This window comes from Python bivittatus, unplaced genomic scaffold, assembly GCF_059951505.1.
Source record: "Python bivittatus isolate LINGU-HERP-01145 unplaced genomic scaffold, Pbiv_v1 ctg000050_np1212, whole genome shotgun sequence".
Taxonomy (NCBI): Eukaryota; Metazoa; Chordata; class Lepidosauria; order Squamata; family Pythonidae; genus Python; species Python bivittatus.
In genome coordinates this window covers 4325337-4352201 of record NW_028277033.1, presented here as the reverse complement: position 1 = coordinate 4352201, position 26865 = coordinate 4325337, and the positions used below count along the sequence as shown (strand labels likewise).

General features: G+C 39.1%; 1 long non-coding RNA gene across 1 annotated transcript in view; it reads left to right on the top strand.

Moving 5' to 3' along the window:
• The window catches only part of LOC148216918 (uncharacterized), a 35331-nt gene extending 9463 nt beyond the window's left edge, over positions 1 to 25868 (top strand). Inside the window, exon 3 of the long non-coding RNA XR_015793819.1 lies at positions 25518 to 25868. This is a non-coding gene — a long non-coding RNA (uncharacterized LOC148216918). The remainder of the gene's footprint in view (positions 1 to 25517) is intronic.
• The last annotated feature ends 997 nt before the right edge of the window (positions 25869 to 26865 follow it).

The window sequence follows — 26865 nt, the reverse complement described above, 5'->3', positions numbered from 1 at the left end:
ACCCACCTTAGGCACAAAGCCAGCCAGATGACCTTGGGCCAGTCCCTCTCTCTCAGCCCTAGGAAGCAGGCAAGGGCAAACCACTTCTAAAACCTTGCCAAGAAAACTGAAGGAATTTGTCCAGGCAATCACCAGGAGTCAACACGAAGGCACAAAAAATAATAAATAAATAAAATCTACACAGCCTCCTTGCTACAGCATAATGCATAGTTTCATAGAATATTATTATTACTTTCAATAACCCTGATTCCAACCTCTCTGTAGGACTGATTTAGTGGCCTTGAGCCTTTCTCTTTCAGACCTAACAGTTTCCACAGAGTCCACCTCTGACTAAGCTACTATTTGCATACAGACTGACTTCTTGGTCTGTATGCAAGTAGCTTTCATTGCATGGGATATGCACTCCGAAAGTTAAAAGTAGGCACCTGGCTGACTTGGTTTCAGCTTAAGCAGCGTCAGGTCAGGGAATACCAGGGCTATAGATTGGGAAAGTGGGGAACATATCCTAGAAGAAGGCAATCACTGTGCTAATGTTGCCCCAGGCAAGCAGCTGGTCAAGTCCATGAAGTCACCAGGAATCAAGTTTGACTCAGACAAGAATTCACCTCCCCCTCCCCTCCCCTCCCCTCCCCCCACTCCTCAGGAGTTTTAAGAAGTGAAATGGGTGTTTTAAGCAATTGCAAAGGTTCAGGAACCCAAATTCCCCCCCCCCCAAAAAAATGCAAAAGAGATGGTGGCCAGATGCATGAAGACCCTAGGGAGCATGTTCTGGAACGGCTGTACCAGATACCTGAATCTGAAGGCGGAGTCCCATATTATTGTAAAGTCTGGGAACAGTGCTGGATTTGCAACATGAAATGCACCGGTTATACAAGATGGTAATATGTAAAATCTCAAAAGGTTTGGGTTTTTTTATTATTATTATTATTATTATTATTATTATTATTATTATTATTATATGACAATTCTTTTCCATATACAGAGCTTTGTGGAGTATGCAGAATTGTACATGAGAGACGGCATAGTTTGCCCTTGGATATTTTAAAGCATGCACTGCAATATATTTATTTACCCTTACAAAACTAGCAAACTGTATTCTCTGGAAAAAGAGAATTAGGTCCAATCTACCCTTGTTATGGAATAAGTCAACAACGAGGTGATAGGCTAGAAAAGCATACCTATACTTCCAATGGCAAGGAAGAAGCCATGTGAAAAACGGGGCTTAGAAGTCAGAATCTAGTTCATCAGGGAGAAAATTTACCTAATACTTCTTTTTCAAAGAGCTGTTTTTTGGGGGGAGGGGGGGTTGAACTTACAGTTAAGTTTTTGTTTATATGAGGAAGAAAAAGAGCAGGTTCTACTCTCCCCTTAGCCATGGAAATTCCCTGGCTGATCTGGGGCCTGTCATTTTCTTTCAGCCCAACCTGAAAGGGTTGTGGTTGTGGGGGGAAAATGGAGGAATGAGCACTATTTGCCACCTTGATCTTCTATACAAAAGGAGTATGAATCAAATAAATACATTTTTTAAAAAGTGATGACCCATTCTGAGCATAATCTAGTCTGGCATCCTATCCAAGCTGACCAACTGCTGCAAATTAAAAAATGTCTTGCCAAGACATATAACCAGGAAAACATTTAATCTTCTGTTTTTAATTCCTTGAGCAGTTTAGCCAGCCCTGCATGCTAATATCATAATAAGATGTATTTTTCTCAAACATTACAATTTGGTTAATGGACAGTAAGAAGAAAGGGTCTTGCACTCACTTAAATGCATTGTTCAAATAGTTTAAAATGTACTGCTTTGTTACTGACATGTTTTTAAAGTGTTGTAAAAACATTTTCCCTCTTTCTGATATTTCCTTTTTCTATAGGAAGGATATAATAATTAAGAAGAGTTTTTAGTTGCAGGCAAAATTGTCCCTTTTGAAGTGTTCTCAGTCACTTTCACCCTGGAGATAAAAACTGTTCAATCTTGACATTCTAATTGTGGATACAAGATAAAAGGCTGGATTAGTAACTCCATAACCTCATGCAGAGAGGGAAAAAAATGAGATCACCATGAGGTCACTGGTTTTATAAGTTGGTTGAATTTCCTGAGGGTGACAAGAGAATGAATATAATATTCTTTCTAACTGCAATGAAACCAGCAATATAATTCTCATTTTATTTCATTTTTAAGTTTTAGAAGTCTTGGGTTTTTTTTCTTTTTTCCTCCTGAAGTGAAAAAGAAATAGCATGTTTGGCTTGGTACTAGTAACCTTCACATCTGTTGATGCATTCCACCCTTCTTCACAATTATTTTCTTGTTATACACTGTGCTGGAATTTGTGACCTTTTGTGCTATTTTACTGTATTATACATTTTAGGTATCTGTAAGCATAAAAGTAGAGCTCAGTAGTTGGCCACACCTAACTGACCTTGGCTGATTTTGGAAGAGAAGCAAGGTCAGCCCTGGTTAGGATGTGCATGGGAGATCATCACAGAATCCCAGTGCTGACTGTATTAGAAAGTTGAAAGCAGTGTCCTGGAAGAAGGCAGTGGCGAACTATTTCTACCCTGTTGTTGTCCAACTTACATGGATGCAGCTACCAGACATTGAGTTCTGCTGGAAGGTGTCTATCATAAGCATAAACGGAAACTATTCTGAATGCCATCATTGGTTGTACCGCCTTGTTTCTGACTATAATTACACCAGGGATTGTTGAAAGAAAGAAACTTACATTGCTGAAGCAGATTGCGTTTAAATATATTTGCATCTTTGCATCTGCAACAGGCATACAGATGCCTTCTTTCTGAGAACCAGAGGGCAGTATAACATAATTTGCATCTGAATAAGTAGTAGCTATCATGGACTCTTAAAAATAAAGATTTGGGGGATGTTTCTCCCAAATAAGAAAACTTCCAATCATTTGGGTGGAGTGGGCAATCTGAAGCTTCAGAAAATTGATCCACTATTTGGATCCTTGCTTCTATACTCTGAATACAGGAGAAGGAAGATGTTGAATGTGAAAAGAAGTAACATAGTGTGGAAAAGCATTCTGCTCAGGAAGGTAGCATTGCACAAGGAAGACTTTTCTCACCATTTCTTGATTTTTTCTTTGCAGACTGAGGCCAGCCTAGTTGCTGCGGCAGCTCAGTGGGGTGGGTAAGGTAACAGCTACTGAAAGTCCCATCAAGTCATGTGATCTCCAACTGTTGACCCATTTCAGCCACAGAGACATTCCCCACCACTATCATTTCTGGCCACCAGACTCCAAAGCTGGTGGCCAGAAATTCTCCAGGACCTCCTAGTGGTGTACATACAGTAGGTTGAATCTTAACCTTAGTGACATCACACTAACCAATTTCATTAGTTGGGATTTTATTTTTGGTTTAAGCACATTTAAAAATAAATAAATAAATAAATAAAAGTGGCTGGGTATACTAGCAAGAAGAACCAAACTCCTAACTTCATTTGTGAGATGGGAAAGGAAATGTCAGGTGCAACTAATTTCCTTTCCTCTGGACTGGCTGTGCTGACAGAAATATTGAACTCTGTTCAACTTCTAAAGACACAGCAGCCCCTTCCCAGCGGCTACAAATAGGAAGAAAAGAAGAAAGAAGAGTACAAATAGCAGGCATCAACTGATCAATACGGTGAGAAGTAAGATTATTTATTTTATCTCTAAATTACACTTCCACTGAGAAGTGCCAAGAGTGGTATACAATAAACTAACAATAAGCCAATAATTCTTAAAAGAAGCAATGCAAAAACTGGAAGAAGGTTCATGATGAAAAAGAGGAGGAGGAAGAGGAAGAGGAAGAATATAACCAATTTGATTAACTCTTCCTCTACATATGTCTGAGAGACAAGACATGTCTTCAGCTGTCATCCAAAAGATGGTGCATTTCCTTTGGAAGAGTTTCAGAACTGGGGCACTACTAAGCTGAATATGACTGTGTAAGTAACTGTGGGCAACGTGGCAAGGACACATCAGAAGTGCTGCAGAAATTTAAGTTTTCCATCCAGGACAGGTATGTTCAAAGCTTTTGAAAAATTGGGTTGACCAATAAGCTTTTAAAATCTTTCAAGCAATTCAAGGCTGTTGGTAACACAGTAGAATCAGAGGCTCAGCTCAGTGGCAGAAGTGTCCCCATTCAAAAAAGAAAAAGAAAAAGATCACAGTCACCGTTTAGCATATTGTAGTCCATTAATATTGGACGCACATGTCGCTTGAAGAAAGTGCAATGGTTTTCACACTGCAGATGAACAAAGCAAGTTGCTTTGACAAGCTTTGTGTCCATTCAGCAGGGAGCGGAACTGTGGGGTGCTATTCAGCGCAAAGTAGGGGGCTGAAAGGGGAGACAATGATCTCTTAGTTCTGAAGGTTCATTAACACCACTGCTATATCAGCACCTGAAAAAGATCCTGCCAACTTACCACCAGATGAAGCAGGTGCTACTACAGCCTTCAATCTTGTTTTCCCCAACAAAAGAAATGAATATGCACAATTCTACATGAGAAGCCGCTGAAAGAAGTCAGGCACCAAGAGAAGGAGAGGCAGTGAAAGGCAGAGGGGAAATGAGAAGCTTTGGATATCTGAGCAGTTTGAATAGTTATTCTGGATGATGTCCTTTGGTTTCTACCCTAAGCAACATTCATGGGGAGAATAGGAACCTACTGAGGTTGCCCCAAGATTAAAGGAGTATTTGACAATTACCTCTGGTCTCCTCACCTACAGTTATCCTGCCAATCTCCTCTCCCACCTCCCATGCTTTTACCTGATAGCATCATGCACTTTCTTTGTCTCAGTTCAGGTCCAGACCATCATTTTTAATCTACCATAATGCAATTCCCACACTGGGACCAATGCACAATTGCCACAGGTGTGTATCAGTTGTTGGTGCACTAAACCTTGGCAAATGCATGGACTCCAGCTGCTGACCAAGAAAGTTCAAGTACAGAAATCAGATCTGGGGCCAATACGTTTTCACCCATTCCTTGTCTGTGCATGCCTCCATTATACTTCCTGGTTCCACTCACACTATGCATTTAACCTGGTTACTAAATTAACCCACTGGGGATTCATGCAATGCATTAAACCTACCAACCAAATAGGGTGACTCTGCACAACAAACTAACCTGCAAAAGAACCAGACAAGCTTAGCATAAGCTAAATGCAACTGTAGCTACTAGATCTTTAAGACACCTCGTTCACAATGTGCAGGACCTTTTGCATGCCAAAAGAAGCCCATACAATCTCTGGCTTCTCTACTTTAAACATTTAAAATCATCTGCCTCCAAAAATATGCCCATATTAAAATAGTTTCTGGGGGGAAATGTAGCCCCAGTGTCAGAACAAGCTTGCATGTAGAAGGTCTCCGATATCTCCAACAGGGGTGGGAAAAACTCTAGTCTGAAAACCTGAATAGCTGCTGTTTCCTCATTAGTGACTAATAGTATCTTCATGGCATCATTGTCTAACTGACTGAAAGTCTATCCTCATTATCATTATTTTGGCATAATGGTGGTGGGATAACTCTAGCAGATACTAAAAAAATTCCTAGTGGAAAAATGCAAGGTGCTGATAATGTCTGGTTTAGTAAAAAGCAGCTTCCTTTGCTTCTAAACCTCTCTTTCTTGCTCACATTCTAGTCTAGCTAGATGGTCTATCTAGCTAGATAGTCAAGCTATTTTTCCTTCTCCATTTTAGTAAAACATTCAGCCAACACTGGATTCCTTGGGCTGTTTCTGGATCAAATCCTGCCTTGCCTTCCTTTAAAATCTTCTACAGGGAAGGAAATTGATCAGTGTTGATGAGCAGAAGTATTTGTTTTCTTCTGAGCAAGAGAAAGAGGAAGTGGAGGGAGAGGAAGGAACTCCTACTCTTTGGCCAGGAGATGAGCAGGTGTGCAAAGCACAACGTTGCTTGTGTTCTCCCATCCCCGCCATAGTTTGTCAGTTTCATAACAAGCAACTGATTGAAATGGAACTTTGTCATCCATGGAAACAATGGGGTTATATCAAGTTTCTGTAGAATTGCAAAGCCCCTGATCATGATGCCATTTGATCATAGGAGATTCATTTTATTCTAAGGCCAGGACTGCACCTTTGTCTATCAGCAACTTTCATAGAAGTATTTTTCATGCAAAATGGTTCAGTCAGTTAAAAGTCTTATCACCAGGAAGAATTAGGCCTCAGAGAAGAGATGTCACTAGGATGCTTTTTATTTATTTATTTGTAACTCAAATTTATACAACACCCATCTCACTATATAAGTGACTCTAGGTGGCTCACAAATAAAAATGATAAAAACAATAACAATTTTACAAAATATACAAAATTAAAAGATGAAGAGAGTGTCCTCAAGCCACCAACCACACCCAGTGTTGTGAACCCCCATGGGGTCTCCAAGCTAGTTGGTGGAGCCAGGTCTTAATGCTCTTCCAGAAGCAAGAATGGGGGCCAATCTCACCTCAGGGGGCAAGACATTCCACAGGGTGGGGGCAACGGCAGAAAAGACCCTTCTCCTGGACCCCACCAGTTGAAATTCTTTAGCCAACAGGGTCCCTAACATACCCTTCCTGCCGGACTGGGTGGGATGGGCTGATGCAACTGGAACAAGATGGTTCCCCCGGTAACCTGGGCCCATGCCATGAAGAGATTTAAAGGTCATAATCAACACCTTGAATTGGACCCAGAAGTAAACTGGCACCCAATGCTGCTCACACAGCAGACATGTTATGTATGCATTAGGTGCCAGTTTGCTTCTGGATCCAATCCAAGCCCTAGAGACACCCATAACTGCCTGCGCTGCCACATTCTGCACCAGCTTCGGCTTGCAGATACTTTCCAAGGATAGCCCCTTGTAGAGCACATTGCAGAAGTCCATAAAATAGCCAATTTTAGGTGGAAGGAGAAGATTCTGATAGCAAGTATGTACAATCAATCACCTGGAGCTGTTGGTTTTCTTGCTGGTGACAACAGACAGATTGTTCTTCAGGAGAACTTTGCTATTCAGTGGAGGAGAGGTAGAAAACCTAATGAGAAGAGGTGAAAAAGAAATGGAGGAGATAGAACATAGTAGGGGTTAATAGTAGAGCAAAGTCTACTACTATCAAGCATGACATGCCTAATATAGTGTAGTGCTTAAGGCTGTGATGGAATGTCTAATAGGCTATGGAAACGTGGAGGAGGAGAACATTATAGAAAAGATTCGAATCTTAGTCCAAGAGAAGGGGAAGCATGAGAAAGTGACTTAGGGTCACTCCTCCTTAATTATACTAGGTATAAGTTGAGATGGAGAATTGCTTTGAAAGGCTTTCACGATTCTGTTACATTACCCTACTAGCCATAAAGATCATTCCAGAAATCCAAGTGGTTCTTGTTTTCTGAGTTTGCCAGCTCTGAAGGGCTTAGCAAAGATGTTTACCTCCCCACTTGACCACAGAGAATTTGGGATCAATCACTTTCTTTCTCAGGTCAGCCTATATCACAGGGCTGGTCAAATAAAAGTAGAAGAAACCTCCCCCCTCCCCCTTACGCCACCTTTTGTTTTCAGAGAAAAGGGAGGTGTACATCCAATAAATACATAATTCTTGCCCCATTATCCATTTTTTATGATGCCATTAAAAGGCAGCAAAAAGGTAAATTGTCTGCTTTTTGTTGTTGTAGTTCGGTGATGTAGTGTTATATATTACAATGGAGCTGGATTTTCTGCCTCTGGAACCAAATTGTCTTGGGTCATTTTCAACTGTCATTGGCAAGAAAATAACTCTGATCCAGCAACAGGAAATAAACCCCAATTTTTACTATTGCCAACTGTTGCTGAATTACTCTTTCAATTGACAGTAGGATGGTTTTCTCCATATGCATAACACTATGGCAGCAGAATAAGAAATGGTTGCCTCTCTTTTTGCCTGATTCTTTTCATAGTCAAGACCAATGAAAGCATAGCCTGTTTTCAGTGCCTCAAAGGAAAATGACCTTTGTAAAAGATTAGTTCATTTTTATTTTTGAAGTTAATTAGACTTGGCTCTAGTTCAGTACAGATCAAGGACCTTCTTCTTGAGCTGTAAAAGGGAGCTACTAGCAAAGAGGGGGAAGTATATATAAAATGGGGTGAGTTAACACAATAATAAAGAAGGAGAGGAGGAGGAGGAGGAGGAAAGATTTATCTCATGAAAACCGCTCCCAAAAATTGACTAAATTGCCAGCTTGTATAGTCAATCAATAACTGAATGAGGATTTTATTTTATTTTAGTTGTTTAAAAAAGAAAGGAAAAAAAGCAAAGAAAGGACAAGCAATCTATTGCTGTAAGTCAAGTATCAATTTGTCTTTCCTTCTAATTATTTGTTGTGCACAAATATTCCACACTTCCTGATAGCTTGATGGATTCCAAATGCTAGGGATACAGCCAAGCAGAAAATATGTATCCTTAACTAGCAGGGAGCAATCCAAAAGCCCTGTTAATAAATGTGGGTTTCAGCCCAAACTGTGGCCATATTAAGGAACATCCAAAGCATGTAATTTAATGGTTCAACTTCTAAACTGTATCTCCAACAGCTAGGCAATCCTATCCAATCTGTACTAAAAATTCTATGATATGAGAAATATATGTGAAATAGAGTTGCAATAACCTAATTTTTAATCCAAAGAAGTAAATTTCATGCTTTTTTTAAAAGTAATCTTCCACTATGTCACAAAAAACAAACATTCAAACTCATTATTCACTTAAATAGTTTATGTCAAGTTCTTCTAAAATTAGATTATTGGCTTAGGACCCTCAAGTTTATTCTTCCAAAAGATATTAAGCTGAGGGACTTCAGAAGTAACAAGTAGCCCAGACCAAAAAAAAAAAAAAAAAATGTTTAAGTGTATCTGGCAACAAGTGTATTTAGATAAATTAAACGTTGTTGTAGGTCTACTGAGATCCTATTAGAAGATGCATCAAAATTAAGTTGGTCCAAAATAATGATATGAGGGCCAAATTTATCTCAAAAACAGTTTAACCAGCTATTTTTAAGGCATGATTATCCAATAATATAAGCTCTTCCTGAATAAAATGATTAAAGCTATTTCTGTGATTAAATATTATCTATATGTATCTTATTTCATTAAGTACAGGTGAACTTTGTGATCCAACAAAGAACGCTGAAACAAACAAAGAATTCTGATTTTTTCTAAGTTTATTGGGGGATATATACAGTCAATATACTTTAAAATATCTCTGCCATGACAAAATGACAATTTGGAGTTCTGCTCTTGGGATCTGAAATCTCCATTGGTGCCATTAGAGTCGCCCCCCCCCCCACCCACCCCATCATTTTAACTCATAAAGCACCTGCCAGGATGACAGATTTCAATCTTCCTCCCAGATGTTTGATGGCCTTCATCAGAATTCCATTTACACCACTGCAAACAAAATTTGAATGGAGAGCTGCTTGCCAATTAATTAAGATACCATGTAGTTTTAGCCTCAAGAATAAGGTAATTTCTGCTGTCACTGAACTCAGTGGGTCTTAGTTCCAAGTAAATATGCATCATGTTGGACTGAAAGACTGAAGTGGAAGTAAATTTTATTGGTTTAATTTCCAAGGAAACATGCTTAGAATTGGGCCTTTACCATTTTCAACCTATTTTGCAATTTTTGTGGCCTCCTTTCAACCTCAGCCCAAATTTCAAACTTTTCAACCTCCATTATTTCTAGCATCATTATATGTTTTTTTTTTTCAAGATACTTTTTCACCTTTGTGGACAATGTCTTATACAGCCTTTTTTTACATCAGCATTGTCTTTAGGAAATCAAAACATATATCATTTTGCCAGCTTTGATCTGCAGTATCTAAAATACCAATGGAAAGCAGGGAAGATGTTTGTGGTAGAAGTTGAGAAGTGTGTAATGAATGGATGAATAATAACATTCAAACAAAGCCCATCATAGATCTGAAATAAATGGTTGCCTCCAGAAAGTGCTAGACTGATTGACTTACATCAGATCTTCATGGACTTAAGTCTCTGATCATCTTGTCTAGATGCTAAAATGATATGAGCTACTGTCGCTGAACTACTATGAACTGCAGGCCATGGTAACACACAACACATCCTTTATGTGCTGGTATGCATAAAGAAGTTAACTTAATCTTTATCATGAAGAATATTAAGAGAAAGTGGAAGGGTGTTTGAAAAAGCAGTGACTGCTTGTGATTATACACACTCATTTACATTTCTCTAAGAAACCAACATCGGTTTCATCACTGATAAAAGTTGTGAGCAAGGGACTAAAAAAATGGGATTTACTATGTCTCTCAAAAATTTTCAGAATTTAAACCTATTTCCTGTCTCTCATGTAAACTTGTGTACGGTTGCTCTCCAACAACCAACCTTGTCTCCCAATCTTTCTGATTCCTGCATAAAATGCACCTGGGATCCTTCTGTGCTATTTTCACTGTCTGAGGCTTTTTCTCTATCTTCCCTGAAACACTTCTGTTTTGTCAATAGATCAGGGGAAGGGAGCACCAGCGGTGCAACTGATGAGAGTTATTTAGTAAAAGATCAGCTGGAACTGTTTATTTTCTTCTGTGCAGGCTAGAGAAAAAAGCTTGTCAGTTTCACAGAGAGCAGCTGCCTTGAAATAGAAGTTCCCCATCCACATTAATAATGAGGATTGCGTTTTGCACAATTGCAATTCCCTTCTCATGACATCATTCAATTTCCAAGCAGCTCATTTCAATCCCAAATTGGGAATCTTAGACAAGGAAGACTATAATAGATTTTAACAGTGGCCTTGGATAAGCAAACCAGTTTGATATCATAGAGTCCAAAATCTCTTTCTACCATGAAGCTCTCCAGATGACTTTATCCCTCTCCTTTAGCCAACCCAACCTCAAAGGGTTTGGGAGAGGAGAAAATGGGGAATTTTCCCTCCAGAGGGAAGATGAGATTAAAATTAATTGCAGCCATTATGTGCACAGATATTGCCAAAACTCTACAAGAATGGGTGCATGTTGGCAGCTAAACAGCATTCCCTCTATTTGTTTGTTGAAAAGTAGCAGCCTCACAAGGGAAGCAGAAGAATCAATAAGGTAGATCAAGTGGATGTTAGCTCAAAACCTCTCCTGGCCAGAAAAAGTATAACCTGTGGAGTCCCTGGGGTTCTCCGAGCTTGGTTGTTTCATTACCTGGCTAGGTAACATCTTCAGTGCTTTGAAGGGTTTGCTCTCAGTTTAACCTGTCTGAGTTACACCATCTTTGGAAGCCAAGATGGATGCCCGCTTCTTTCCTTCAAGCAGGCTTGTGGAGATGTATTCCCAGACTAAAAGGCTAGGTGGTGAATCAGCTATTTTACAAATGGTATTTGTGGCTCAGCACTTGAGATTTTGCCTCCACGTGTTCTCCAAGTTAACCGCAATTAGCTGAAGGATTTGGGTAATGAGAGAAAAAGATGACCCAACCCTTATCTTGATATACTGGGATTTTTACTTACTTGTATTCAGGAATATTCACTCAGGAAGAGCAGGTATTTGTGTGCTCGTTAGATTTCTATACCACCTTTCATACAAGAGCTCAAGGCATCACATGTAGCATTCCTTTCTATTTTTCTCATGACAATCCCCTTCACAGTAGGTTAGATTGACCCTTTTTCTTACATCATAAATCTGCTATGGCTTTTTAGCTTATTCTGTCCGCCAACTACTGTGGCTTATAAATATGGAAGCCAATTGCAATTTATTCAATAAATCATGATTAAATCATAGCTTAGCAGGCTGGGGAAAGCCAGCAACAATCCAAAATACTGCTGGGGCTGAAGACTTATATGGATTATCTTATCATTAGCACCAAGCTGTATTTATAATAATAACAACAACAACTTTGAAGCTAATGCCATTGAACTCCCTGGTGCTGGTTTTAATGAAATTTCCAGGCAGACTTTAATGAAATTCTCCAACCATTGCCATGAAAATGCCATCTTTAATCCTACAGAGCTATGATTGCTAGTTCAGTAGTTTAGACATGACAACTTCACAGGCATTAGACACAGCCTTGCTAGAATTCATGTATTTTTAAGGCGATTGTTTTCAAAAGCATTGCTGTATTTTTTAAAGAGTAGGCAGAGATCATTTAACTTTTCCAAGATTTAATACACTGGGTTTTCGTTCCTATTTAGAAGGTCTTGGCTAGCGAATAAAGTCACAAAGGGGTTGACTGCCAGGAGGAACAGATCTCTATTGTAAAGATAACAATAGGATAAAAGGGAAAATAATTTGTCCTGGGGCTGTTTACATCTCCCCCACTTCCCAGGCCATATTCAGGGTGGTAAGAAGTGTGTGTTTCATGTGTTTTAGCTCCTCACCAAAGGCAGCGTGAGAACTGTCACATTCCAGGAGTTCACACACATCTGTTAGTTCAGAGGGATGTAACGCTTCAAGTCCCTTTCTACAATAGCTCTCTGCAAGATATGTCTGCTTTACACCAGCCTTTTACTTGGTCATTTATTTATTTACTGCTATTCTTCACTGCTATTCATTCAAAGGATTCCCAAAGTGGGGTGCCAAAAAACAAACAACCAAAAAAAATTCAGAAGCTGAAAGTATAAAACAGGATTATGACGATGACAGGAACTCAGTAAATGGCATGCCTTTCAGATGCACTGGACTGTATTTCCCATAAAACTCAATCAGTGGTCAGGTTGGCTGGGTACTATGAGTATAGTCCCAAAGTTTTGGAGAGAACAAAACTGCGGCAGAGAATGTCAATGTCTGTTCAGAAGTTAACAATGGGGATTCGTCTTTCTGTGCAAAAATGCTTTAATTTACAATTTGGAGCATGCTTAGAAAACAGGAATATACAAAGTTATTCAACTCAATCCTTGTGAAGTCTTATAAAGGCTCTGCTGTACTAACTGGCAGCTGATAATGATATATAGAGAGACATAGCTACCCATGCTGAATTGTTGTGCATTGGAAAGAGACACGCAGAGAGACAGACAGACAAAAAAAAAATGCATTTCCAGAAAGAAAGGAAAGTTACTGGCAATTGCTTTCCTGAAGGAGAAAAATGGGATGTCAGAACAGCAGGGGGATTGTCCAGTGGGAGGATATTATAACCTACAGCTTGGACTGAATACCATGAAAGCTGTTCCTGAAGTGTCTCAGTCTCAATTTTTTTCAGCCAATTTAGAGTCAAGCCAGCATGAGTCCAGGATAGGAGCAGCTTCAGAGTACTGTGAAGATCTGTCCAAGGAGTGAGAGACCTCAGACTCTCCTTGAGTGAATTAAAAACTACTCCAAATCACCTCAGATTTGGTTTTGCCCTAAGTTGGAACACAGCCCTGGTAAAGAGCTACGGATGACCTGATATTACTGAGCTGTAGCAAATTTCTTCTGGTGTTGTCAAGAAAGAAAATCTACTCTTTCGCAATTTTAGCTTTCACTAGCTTACTGGTGCTTGGGTTCACAATGTGACTTGAACAGTGTCCAGACCACAATAAGAACAGAACTGAACTCCAGAGACTAATTGCTACAGTGCAGGAAACTGAAATTGGCTGGCCACAGTAGATCTTACCACTAATTAATGCTGGTGTGAGTATAGGGGAAGGAGTCTCAGAGTCAGGCAAGAGGCTGTCACTGCATAATAAGAAACAAGTTGTGGTATTAACCTGCACTAGCTATCCAGGATTTCAGTCTGGAACTCTTCCAGTCTTCCGCTGGTGATTCAACCTTGGAACCTTCAAACTACAGAGCCGTCCCTGAATCACAGAACTCCATCTGGATTTTTGTCCGCTCCTAAGTAACTAAAGTATCATCCTTGAAATGGATCTGCTTAGAAATGGTTTCAAAGGCTGGGGAATATCGCTAAGAGACAAATGCTGAAAACATTGTTACTTGGTCTGCATCCTACAGCTGATATCTAAGGCTGCTATGTTAAGGATTATTAGCTCAGTCTTATCTGTTCTTATCTCATTGCAAGAAGTGAAGCACCAACAAAGCTGGGGAATGTCATTCTGGGCTTAGACCAGAAAAGTAGGCTAGAGATTCTTACCTTCCCTTTCACTGTTCCCACAGCCAGAACAGTTCAAAAACTGGATTCACACAACATGCTTAACACTAAATTAAGGGAAAAAGAAATAGCTTTGAGTACTTGGAACTGATTCTTTCTTTCTTTCTTTGTTTTGGAGCAATTATTTTTGGATTATATGCTTTGGATTCTACCCAGAGCAGAATTCATGACTATAGTAGGAACCTGCTGAAAGTCCCCCAAAGATTCAGTGAGCCCCTGGCAATTTCACCTCACCCACAGGAGAGATGTCTATCCCCTTTCCCAGTTCCAATGGTTTTATCTGGTAGCATGATGCAATCTTCTTGTCTTTGTTCAGGACCAAACTATCACAAGTTTTAATCTCCCACAGTGCAATTCCTACACTGGGACAGTCAGATCTGGGACTAGCAATATAGATCTCATTCATTGTCCATCCATTACTCTTTATTGCATTACACTTTATCTGCATTCCACAATATTCTGAACCTGGTTACAGATTTCTGAGTCCTCCCAAAACATTGAAACAGAACACCCCAATCAACTAATGAACATTAACCAAGCTGGGTTAGATCTTTATGTGACCTGTTTAAACATGTTGTTTGAACCCAGCCCAAAAATCAGCAGTTGGAAAAGCAGAATCTAGGCACAGGGTTCAGAAGGTCAGATCATCAGAAGAATATAGGACCCTCTCAACTCCCAAGGACACCTCTGGAGAAAGAACTGGATGAAAACTTGGGTTAGAAAATAATTTTCCAACTTTGGGAAAAATAGCCTTTGGATCTAAGCTCTGTGCTGAATTATCCCCATCAGTAATCATTTGTGGCCTCTAAAATAATAAGTATTTGCTTTGGAAATGTTTCCAGACCCTTATTGATTGGTTGATTGATCATATTTATATAGCCATTCATCTCACAAAAAAGTGGTTCTGAGCAGCATACAACACTTATTACCTGGCTGTGATTCTCATTTACTTTGTGGGCACACAACGGTTTCCAAGTCCAGTTTCATTTGTATACTACTTACACACATATATGCCGTTGCTAGTTATAACGGCCATTTGTGAGAAAGACACAGCAATGTACATTCCACGTACATACATAAATGCATGCACTTCTGCCTGAAAATGTGTAAACGCCACCACTTTGATACTAGCCATTTGAAAGACCGGTTGGAAGGTTATAGCCTCAGCAGAGGCATTCCAAAGCTGCTCTCAAGCAAGACCATTTAATGAGTCTTCTCAATGTTAAAAGACTTCCCGTCTTTTTTTCCCCCTTATTTATTTATTTTTTTAAAATCTCAGTTGCAGTACTATAATATTGCCTCCGAGAGATATGAGAAAAAGTAATACACATGCGGAACACATGGAGATGAAGGGCATGGTTACCTTGACAACCAAACTGGGGAAAAGCTTTCCTCAACCAAATTAGAATACCAAATATTGGATAAAATACACGTCCCCCCCCCCCCCAGTTACTGCTTGCAAAATAATGATAATAAGTGCAGACCAAGAAAAAGCTCCCCTGGTTTTATATGAGTCCACATCCTATAACAGCTGATGGCTCTAAAAGGTGGTGAAAGCCCTACAATTCATTAATTCCCCCAGTAGATCCTGGTAAACTGAATGCCAAAGATTGAGCCTTGGAAGTATCTAATTAATGCTTTAGAAAGCAGAGCTTTGCAGGTCAGATAAAAGAGCCTGGCAGCACCTCCCAGATCAAGAGGGATGTAAAATCCTTACTTTGTGTAAGGTATAGAACTACGGCTGATGCTTACAGATCTCTGTGAACATTCACATAGAGCATCACGTTGCCACTAGCTAGACTACAAGCATGCTGGAAAGAACACAACTAAATACCTCAAGATAGTGATACAAACTAAAGATAGGGCACTTCCACATGAAGACAGCATTCCCAATGGTGGTATATCTGAAATTGCAATAAAATTGATCCTTCTGGCTGAAATCTGAAGCTCTACAGAACTTGCGGGCAGTCCATTTTCACATCAGTGAGAATACTTGTCTCAATGTGATGCTGTCTCCTGGGCTCAATCAATTCTTTTCCACAACCAGAGGTTCAGCTGTCACCATATCACACTTAGACACTAGCACTGCATCTCTTAAATGCAACAGTGAAACAGTAGTTCTGTAGTTTTGCAGCTTTCATTTATAGCATTTGTTGAAAGACGGTTTGGGGCAAAACGTCAGATGCATGCATGCCATGATAAACTAAAAATGTAGATGGTGTGGCTGAAATTGATTTTTTTTTAACTTTCTTATTCATCAGCTTGAATATTTTGAGGGTGATGACAGTGAAGTTGGCATGAGTTGGCAGAGTGAAAATGCTTCCAATAGCCATAAGAAAGAAAGGCATGTAGAAGACTTTTCAGAAAATGTTTACCAAGTGTAGGGGAGAAAATTACAATATGGTTCCTCTCTGCCTGAAAAGAAAGATACCAGGCCTGATTTTTGCACTTGTGCTTTGCATTCAAGTTTTTTAGAGATCTTTGAATGTTTTGAAAACAAAATGTTGGACAAGCCATAGTCTCATACTGAATACAGGCTAAAGTTAGATTTAAACCTAAATACTAAACTCATTTGACCTTGTATTCAGTGCTGCAATATATGGGCAAATTAATTTATTTCTCTTTCAGATCCTATCACAAAGCAATTTCCCATCAACTAATTTACCTCCAAGCATTAATTATTTGTTTGTTTGTCTGTTTATTATTAGATTTGGAGACCACCCAATTCTGGATAGCTTCCTGTACACACCATATTTATTTGCTCCCAAGTTCATGTCGAATCTATGTGCTTTCACTGAGTTGCCCAAATTAACTCAACTCAAATTCTGTATTCCTTCAATTGATGGCCCTATCAGATTATCACCCAGAACCTCCCATTTCATTTTTCTCTCTGCTTCCTCGTCAGAAAAAAAAAGGGGGGGGGATTTTTCTCTATTCTGTCTTAATCACACAGTTCAAAACATCTTACTTCTTCTCCACCACCTTCTTACCCATAACAATCATAGGTGAGCAGGGAATGCTGGAAGTGGGTCCAAAGGGGGAAGAAAACGTTTGGACAGAAGCGCTACTGTTCTGGAGTTTTCAAAATGGTAGCTGATAAGAACAAGCTAGCTATCAACTCACCATTCTTCCATGTTCCAACCAAAACGTAGAAGCATTCACTTAATAATACCTTTCTCAGGCTCAGAGGAAATGAATCTTCTGTCATTCATTCATGCTCCTATGCCACTAAAGCTAATATTCCTTGCCTTCTACAACTGAAATCCCATTGGGAATGATGTGGGAATTGATGTAGGGAGAGGGAAGGACACTGAAATATAGACCAAAAAAAAAGGAATTGCTTTAGTAGTCCGACTAACTGTCCAACATTTATCTACCACATGGAAAGCTTCCTGCAACTGGCTTGAACAATGCTCTGGTTACCCCATGTGCTGATTTTTTTTCTTTTTTCTTTCCTATTGTACTGTTAGCTGATTGAATAGCAACAACAATAACAATCCATGAAACTATGGATTATGCTGTAGCAAGGAGGCTGTGTGCCTTTGAGTCAGTGTTGACTCCTGGTGACTGCCTGGATGCATCCCTGCAGTTTTCTTGGCAACATTTCAGAAGTGGTTTGTCCTTGCCTGCTTCCTAGGACTGAGAGGGAGGGACTGGCCCACAGTCACCCAGCTGGCTTCATGCCTAAGGTGGGACTAGAACTCATAGTCTCCTGGTTTCTAGCTTGGTACCGTAACCACTACACCAGACTGGCTCTCTCTTGCCTTTAGAGATGTTAGATTTCAATTCCCATTTGCCCCCACCTGCATGGACAATGGCAAAGAAATAAGAGAAATAAGAAACTATCCAAAATAGTTGCAGAAAATCACATTTCATGTCTATGGTACTTAACTCTTGGTCGTTATTATTCCCTTGACACCTGTACTCTTAATGATAATGTGAATTACCGATGATCATCTGGTCTCTGTTTTGTATGGCTTGGATAAATTCAGGTTATTGACTATGTTATAACTTTATGAGTAACAAAAATGTCACAACAGAGCAAGCAAGTGTTTGAGTTCTGAGTAACTCTTTGTCAGGACAGATGATGCATAAAGCAGAAGAAAGGTGGGGGGAGGAAGAAAAATAGCCTGGATGTTATAGCCACATGTTTTCAATTTGCAGACAGTCTTCCCAGACTGCATCCTGATTGAATTAATTTCTGCTCAGTGATTCAGGGATCAAGTTACACCTAAGATTTTAGAACTAGAAAAACAATCACTAACTCCCTTTTTGGGGGGCGGGGGGGTGGAGAGAGAACTGGACCCTGGCATTTATCCAAGTTTGCCTCCAACTCTAAGTGAAATAAACAGATTCTTGATAATGCAGAGAGTGTAAAGAAAAGTTCTTATGAAATATCTTAGGAAAGCAGTGGGTTCCCTTGGCAGCATATTTTCAAGAAAAGAGAAACCAAGACATGCATAAAATTAGATTTCTAAGAACACTGTTCATGATTTCCATTTCTGTTTTCATTTCTGTTTTCATGTTTCCATTTCTGTTTTCATGACTCTGTGAAAAGGGTTTACCTGTCACTCCTTTGAGCATTAGTCCTTTGGTATCCAACTTCCATAAAGAAAGGGAGTCAGAGATCCTGAGAAATCCAATACAATTTGGCTCAAAGATTTAAAAAGTGTTGAGAACTGGCCCAGCTTTAGAAGACAATACCAGCAGCCCAGAAATGAGCCATAAGAAGTGATAACAACAGCAGAAATATCAGATTACACGGTCTTTCTGAGTTTCAATATATTTGAGTGAAAAACTGCCCCCCCCCATTCTGTTCACATTCAAATATAGCAGAAGACCCAATCCTCCCACAAAATAAATCTGTGCAATTCATTTTAGGTACGGTTGGAATTAAATCTTACTGAATTTGAGAAACCCTACCCTGAAGAAAGGGTTATAGAACTGTGCTATAACTCAATTTTGAAGAAGTGCTTCAAGGTGGTTTTCATATCGGTGGTATTCACAGAAATTTGATTTTCTCTATTCAAAACCTTAATGTGCAATATAGAATTCTACTTGCTAATTTCTTTTTCTTTTTTTTATCCCTTTCTTGTTTGCATTCTTTTTACTATCCTAGAGAAAATAAATATAGGTGATGCTAGGAAAAGCTGCAACTGCTTTAAAAAAGTTGCTTCAGTGTTCATGCTCCTGTCCTGTGCATTCCAAAAGATCTTTTTGAAATTAAATTCTGGACCAATACTTAATAGGTCAATAGTTTCCAACTGATGACCAAAACTCTGTTGTGGAAAAAAAAAATTAAACCAGCACTAGGACTTCCAAAACAGAAAAATATTTTAACATTAGAGATCATATGGCTTTTAGTTCATAGGCCACTTTTTAAGCTACATGCAATGACATTCACATAGTTTTCCAAGTTGTGTCCAAATAATATGTTGCATATGGAGGTTGCTTTTTGCTGATTCTGCTCTTCTAATTTAAAAAGAACACTGCTGATCTGATGGTATAATTACACAGGTGAAAAGAGAAAAGTGGTAGAGAAGATAATTTTATAAGTTACGGCAGAATTTTTCACACACCCGTTTTATTCAAAGCCCAATCTTTAAATTAAATCTGGATCACAAAATTTCTTGAACTGGTTTGGCGATTACTGTTGTGGTGTGCAGTTTCAGGATAGACAGTTTGGAGCTGCAATGCTATGTGGGAAAGACTTTGGGAGACGGGGAGAAGAGATGCTGCCAAGGGAATAGTCAGATAAGAGAGAGCATAGCCCACAGCTGCATAGTGGGTGGGGCAAGAGGCTCAGAAAAGACCCTCCCTAGTCTCTCAGGGTGTAAAGGAAATGGTGGGAGAATTGTACTTTCAGACTTATAAGATTCTGTCAATGTAGATTTACAATAAAGTAGAATTACCTCATCTGGTTGTGATCCTTATTTGGTTTACCCTGTGATGTCAACAGGTGCCCACGTTCTCTGGAACAGCATAGCCCTAGAGATCATGTTGACCTCTTTTTTTCAACAAGCCTTTGGGTTCTGAAGATGTGATGGAAGACATGAGCGAGGAGGATCCTGGAATGGAGCTTCAGGGTTACAGGGAGGGGGAGAGACATTCCAAGCATCTCCTCAGCCCCCAGCCAGAGTGTGTGAAAGTGAAGAGAAGGAGATTGGCCCCTCCCTAAGGGATTCAGGGTTATAGTTGCTGTTGTTGGGGGTTAGAGTTAGTCTGGCGAGATTCTGTCTAGTAGGTGTAAGCTAATAAAGTAACTGAGCTGTTCCTGGACTGTCTGGTAGTGGTTCTGGGGCTGAATCTGACAGAAGATTAGTCTTCTACCTAATTGGCTGTTCCTTCGTCTTGGTATGTTTATTGCATTGTTCTTATTCATTTATGTTTTTAAGCTTATTACTGTATTCAGAACTGTAAGTCACTCCAAGGAGTGTGGCAATCGGTGCCCGGTAAGTTCTAAGCTTTTTGAAATGAAAGTATTTAATCTGATGTAGGGTGCATCCCCTTAAAGAGTGAGAATGTTGGGACAGAGTACAAAATGAACAAGCCAGCACCAAAACAAAAATTTTAAAAAGGATTTTTGCCCTTCCTTTTCAGTATATTATTCCCTATTCATTAATTTCTAAAATCCAGTCCTGATATTTTGATTCATAACTTAATCCCCAAGAATTAATTTTCCACCCTTTACTCAATTTTAATCAATTCTTAATCAGGGCATGCAATTTATTTGATTAATCCATTCCTTCAACATATTATTATCTAGTCTCATTGTTAGGTTTCATTTTAACTGAATTTCAATAAGATATTTACATGTTTTACTCGTTTTTTTCATAGAAAGGATATAGTGAAAGGAACGCTTGTGATTCTAGACACCCATGGAGCAGAAGCAATTTTATATGGAGCGATAAGATAAACTTGAATTGTCAGCTTGTAAAGCATTGGTCTTCACAGAAATACAGGGTACATCTTGGGCTCGTCCATCTTAGGTACAAGAATTTGGAAAACCACTAGATGGCAGTAGAAGATTCTAAAAATGCCATCCATCTGCTACCTTCTAGTGGCTCTTACGATTTTTGCAGGGCAGATCTGGCAGTCCTAATTGATTCTTTGTTCACACTTTTGAGTGAATATTAACTCCAGTTGTCATTTGTATTTTTTATCCTGATTATATGAAATATTGCTTTGAAATAATGATGAGCCCTGTTGGGGGATAAGGACAGATAAAACGGCATTAAGTGAGCACTCAACATTTCAACTGGAGAATTTAGGAATAAAGATCCTTTCCACATTTCAATTCAGTACAATGTTTCTCTTGATTTTTAGGACTGCCGCTTTAGGAATTCAGAGGTAATGTTTAACCATTGTTAAGCTTCAGTTACCATGGTGACTCTTACATTTTAATGTAATAGACCATGTATGCATGCTGCCAAGACATATCTGACCGTGCAGTCATATGCATATTTACTCACTGTGCTGAAAGAGGTTTCATACTTTGTAAGCCTGTGTAGGATTGCAGTTCAAGAATACATACAAATATGTATGTATGTATGTATGTATGCATGCATGCATGCATGCATGTATGTATCAACACTATTTCTGTTCTGTAATTTGAATGCTTTGCAACTAAATTAATGGACAGAATTAAAATAATTTGGGAGTATATTACAATGCATGATTGAAGTCCTGTAGACATGAAACTGGAAATATTTGCCACTAAATCCAGTGGATATACTCTGTAGTGGGGCTCCTCAGGAGAAAAAGCAGTGGGAGCAACTTACTGTGGTGACTTGTGACTTTCATTGCCAGCTTCTCCCTTGGCTTTGCTTGTGGGAAGCCAGCAGGGAAAGTTGCAAATGGTGATCATGTGATGCAGCTCACTGTGATGTTGTAATTGCAAGCCAGGCACTCAAGAGCCTATATCGCTATCATGTGACCGTGGGGACGCTGCAACAGCTGGAACTTCGAGGACCAATTGTAAGTCCATTTTCTCAGTGTCGTCATAACTGGTCGCTGAACAATTGGACGTAAGCCGAGGACTAACTGTATATTCAATCTCAAATGCAATCTAGCATTTAGACCAGGAGGATGCAGCACTATGGATACTAGTGGGCTATACACAACATGAAGAGTATAAACTTGTCAATTATTCTAGGTGCTTTTCTCTTTATAGACCGTATCTGTTATCAAAATGTCCAACTATGTGAAGGAAGTTGATGCAATAAATGCAAATTTAAGCAGCCATGAAACACATGAAAGTAGGGGGGCAAGGAAGGACCTGTAGTGAATGTTTTAACTTGATATTGAATTCTTCCAAACAAGTTTTTAAGATTGTAAGTGTTTTTAATTGATATTTCAGTCTGGAAAGCGTATCAGATCTTTTTAATCCTCACTTTTTTGTTTTCCACAATTTAAATCATTCAAGAACTATGAGTTGCTTTGTGTAATAATAGACATACAGTATCTCATGGTGGGATTTCTCGTTTGCTCTTGTTAGAGCAACTTGCTATAGAGGAATGAAAAAGAATCCTGGAGTCTAAGCCTTAAAACTGAAACCAAGCTTGATAATTCTAGTTTTCAATCTCTTGATCCTATAGGAACCTACACTGAATTGTTCTTCTTCTGCGCAGGATGCCAGTCAAGTAGACATCCTGATTAAGTATCAGATTGGAAGTGATCATAAGTGTATCACTGAGTTTGCGAGAGGGCTATCAAATCCAGGCTGCAGAAATCCAGATGACTACAAGAAAATTGTAACTCTTTGCTGCCTGGTAGTAGTAGTCTGGATGTTTGCAGCTCAGGTCTGGTTGCTTAGATTTAAGAAGGAGGTTTTCTTTTTAGATGCAAATAGCTTCAACTTGCAATAAGCATGGAAGGATTTTCTTCCATACTGAGTTCCTAAGAAATTCCTCCTCTGAAGATGCTATTTGCACTGATTTCCTAACATTAGATTTCTTAACAGTATGAAAAACACATAAAGAAAAAAGTTCTCAAGATTTCAGCTGATAAAAAGATTATATTCTCATTCCAGCTGCAGTGGAGGCATCTGGAAATTGCAACTGGTACAAAATGTACCAGCTAGACTGCTAGTGGGTTAAATCTCCAAGAACAGTTATAGCACCTATCTTAAAGTTGCTGCCTTGGTTATCAGTAGACCTCCAAGTCCAATTCAAAGTGTTGATCAGGGCTTTTAAATTGATTTCCTCATGACTATATGGAAACATTCATATTGTTTTCTTGGCAACAAGAAATAAATTGCTATTATATTCTTCCAGGATATTTTTTTTCTGATTTCCCAGTCTATAATTCTTGGACTTCCCAATAGTCTCCCATCATAATGTTAACCTGACTCTACCCTACCTAGCTTCTGAGCCCAAACAAGGTTGACCAGTTACAACCATCTGCTGGGATAGAATATTGTTCACACACAGTTTTCCTATGAGAGCTAAAAGACATCTCCAGGTTCAAAGGAAATAATAGCCTAAATATCTATAGCTGAGAAGCAATGAGCCAGAAAAGGGTGTTGGACTTGAAAGTGGAATAATCTAGTCTTAGATTCTTCTTGTATTCTTCAGATGAACTGTTTATTTAAACCAGACCTAAATCTCAGTCCAAAGTCTACTATATGACATTACCCATTTAGTTTAGTTCCCTGCATGCTTATTTTTCATCACTGGAATCAAAATATGTGGGCTATATTCTGTTGTTTTGTGTAAGGATTTGCTTAGAAGCCAGAATAGTATTTAAGCCTGAAATATAACTAGATCGGTGTGCTGTCTGTCCAAGTGAACAGCAGCTGACCTTTACAGTGCTGAAGGGGTGACAGGAAGAGAAGGAACAAAGACGATAATTCAAGAGAGCATTCCTTTTCTTGTTTTTAGCAACTCTGTGTAGTTCTTGCTGGTGAAGATGCTTTCAGAACAGCAAATAATAAAATTATGCCTTTTTTGTGCTGTTAATGAAATGCAAATTAAAATTGGGTGCACATTAATGCAAAGAGTTGAATATCCATTTAATCAGATCCTCCCTGCAGGGCCCAATGATAAAAATGACAGATGAGTTGCATTACTAATTCTGGACTTGTCGCGTTGCGAACGCACTTACCTTGTAAACGAACCATTTTAATGGCACCTGCCTGCTGGGCTGAAGCTTATGCTGATTAAGGCTAGGTCAAACAAAATCCTTTGAAGAGCAGACTCCATTCTTTGAGTTGAGCATCTTATGGAGTGCAGAGACTGGAGAAAGATCTACAACATGCTTTTATTGACTTTATTCCACTCAGACTTTCAGACTATCTCCAGAAGACTTGTGGGGATTGTATTATGAAGCCTTACTTAGAATAGAAAGCCACACTTGCTAATAATAACTTGAGGAAGAATGACCATGTCATGTACTGTGTTGGCCCCAAATACATGTTCTGAAAAAATTGATGTTTGCTAAGTTACTCCATGTCCATAAACCCCTTTCACACATTAACCTCTCACAAACCTGTGCCATCTAATGTTTCACAAACTTCCATAACAAAGGAACCTATGTCATACACAGGTTTGGAAAGTCACAGGCTGCATTTTTAGTGAATATTAACCCAAACCTCTTTGGCACAGACTAAAAAACATAATGCACTGTATAAGATGGCCACCAAGCATTTTTTACTTCCAGCAAGAAAGAAGGAAAAAAGGAAGAAACATAGAGCCAATAGCTTGGCTGATGACCATGTGTGTTTTGAAACATCTGCTTTGGGTCTCAGATATGGAGAAAGAGCATAAAGTCTAGCGAAGGTATGAAAATACAGCTACGCATCGCCAATCTAAATTGCAGCTGTGATCAAAAGACTGGTGTTAGACCTGCCACTGAGAAAAAGCACATGCTTAAATCTCTTTTGTGAACCAATAAATTGGACTGAAAGCACTTTATCTTGGGAAGATTTTGAAGAAATTGGGGGAATCATGCAACAATTTTTCAGGATGAATCCTGAGGTTGGCTTACTGTCTATATTTTCTACTGCATACAAATTAATCCAGCATAATACCTTGATTTAGTTCTTACTGTTAGCTGCCAGATTTGCAATTGCAAAACATTGGAAAATCAAAATGCATCTTTCATTGCAGCTGTGTAATTTTAAAGTGTGGGAAATCGCTTTGCCTGAAAAATTAACACACTAACAAACAACACTGAAAAATTCTACAATGAAGGGCAAATTCCATCAAATTTGGTCAATATTTATTAGCAGTAATAACAATGTTTTTCCCAAAAGCTAATTCTGATCAAAGTAATCCCTATAAAGTTTGGTTTGGGCGAAGCTATTAAGTATGCATATATAAAATTTATGTCTCTTTAAATTAGGTATGTATTAACCTCAGGATTAGATATACTTTCTGTATACAGCAAATGAGTATTTTTTAAAATGCTCTTGGTTTTCTTTCAGATCGTTTTTTGCTTTGTTTTTAATTTTGTCTTGTTATTCGTCTTATATTGTAGGTGGTGTTGGAAAAAAATAAAGGGAAAAGTCTTGGAGAGATCATGCTCCCATTCTGGAACCAGACCCTTATTTCCTTGATTATTTTATCTCAAGGGCCAATCCACATGATGCTTAAACCAGCAAAGCAGGGCGATTTAAAATGATATTGTTGAATTATTTTGACCATTGCCCAGCTGGAAATGCAACACAGCAACACAGTGAGTGGAAAGAGCAAATTGTTTTCCACCACCATAGTTGCAGCATCTGCTGTAAGCGAAGAGAGATGTCTGTGGCTTTTAATAGATATTTGTATGCATTATGTTGGTTTATTACTGATGTTGTTTTAACTTGTGGTTGGGAGCTACCCAGAGTTTGATATAAGATGGACAGTATATAAATGTTTTAAATAAACAGATAAACTGTTGGATTTTTTTTTTCCAAGATGACTCCTGATAACTCTTGTCTTGATTAACTCATGTGCGGACAACTGCAATGTATTCTGCTTTGAAAACCACTCAGAAGCTTCAGCCGGCTCAGATGCAGCAACATAAGCAATTATGGTCATGCCACCAAATACCCACGTAACATCTCTGCTTCACAAATTGCACTAGTTACTGGTAGAATTATGGGTGCAATTTAAAATACTGGTTATTACCTACAAAGCCCTACACGGCATAGGGCCTGGTTATTTGAGGAACCAACTCTCTCCATTGTTTCTGCCCATCCTGCAAAATCAGACAAAGTTGGCATGTCCCAGATCCATCCATTAAACTGATGGGACCCTGGAAACACCCTTCTTTGTTGTGGTACCTGCTCTCTGGAATACAGGTATTCCTCAGTTAACTACCGTAATTGGCACTGGGAACTCTGTTTCTAAGCGATGCAGTCATAAAGTGAAAAATCATGTGACCGCACCAACTTACAACAGCAGTTCCGTTTGCAGTTGTTAAACGAATTACGAGCAGTTGTTAAACACAATGTCATGTGACCACAACTTGTAGCTTCCTGCTGGCTTCCTAATTGACTTTGCTTATCACAGGCCAATGGTAAAGGTCACAAATGACAATCACCTCACCACGGGACACTGCAACCATCTTAATTGCTAGCCACTTGCCAAACACCAGAATCACGGTCATGTCACTGTGGGGTTGCTGCTACAGACGCAACTTTGAGGACCAGCCATAAGCCTCCTAGTTCTGCACCATCATAACTTTGAATGGTCACTGAATGAGTGGTCGCTAAGTGAGGTCTACTTATAATATCCCCCCAGAAACTCAGACAGCCCAACCTTGCTGTCCTTTAAACAAGACCTGGCTTTTCACCAGGCTCTGAGCTAGGGAAAGTTTGTTTGTTTGTTTATTTGCAGGG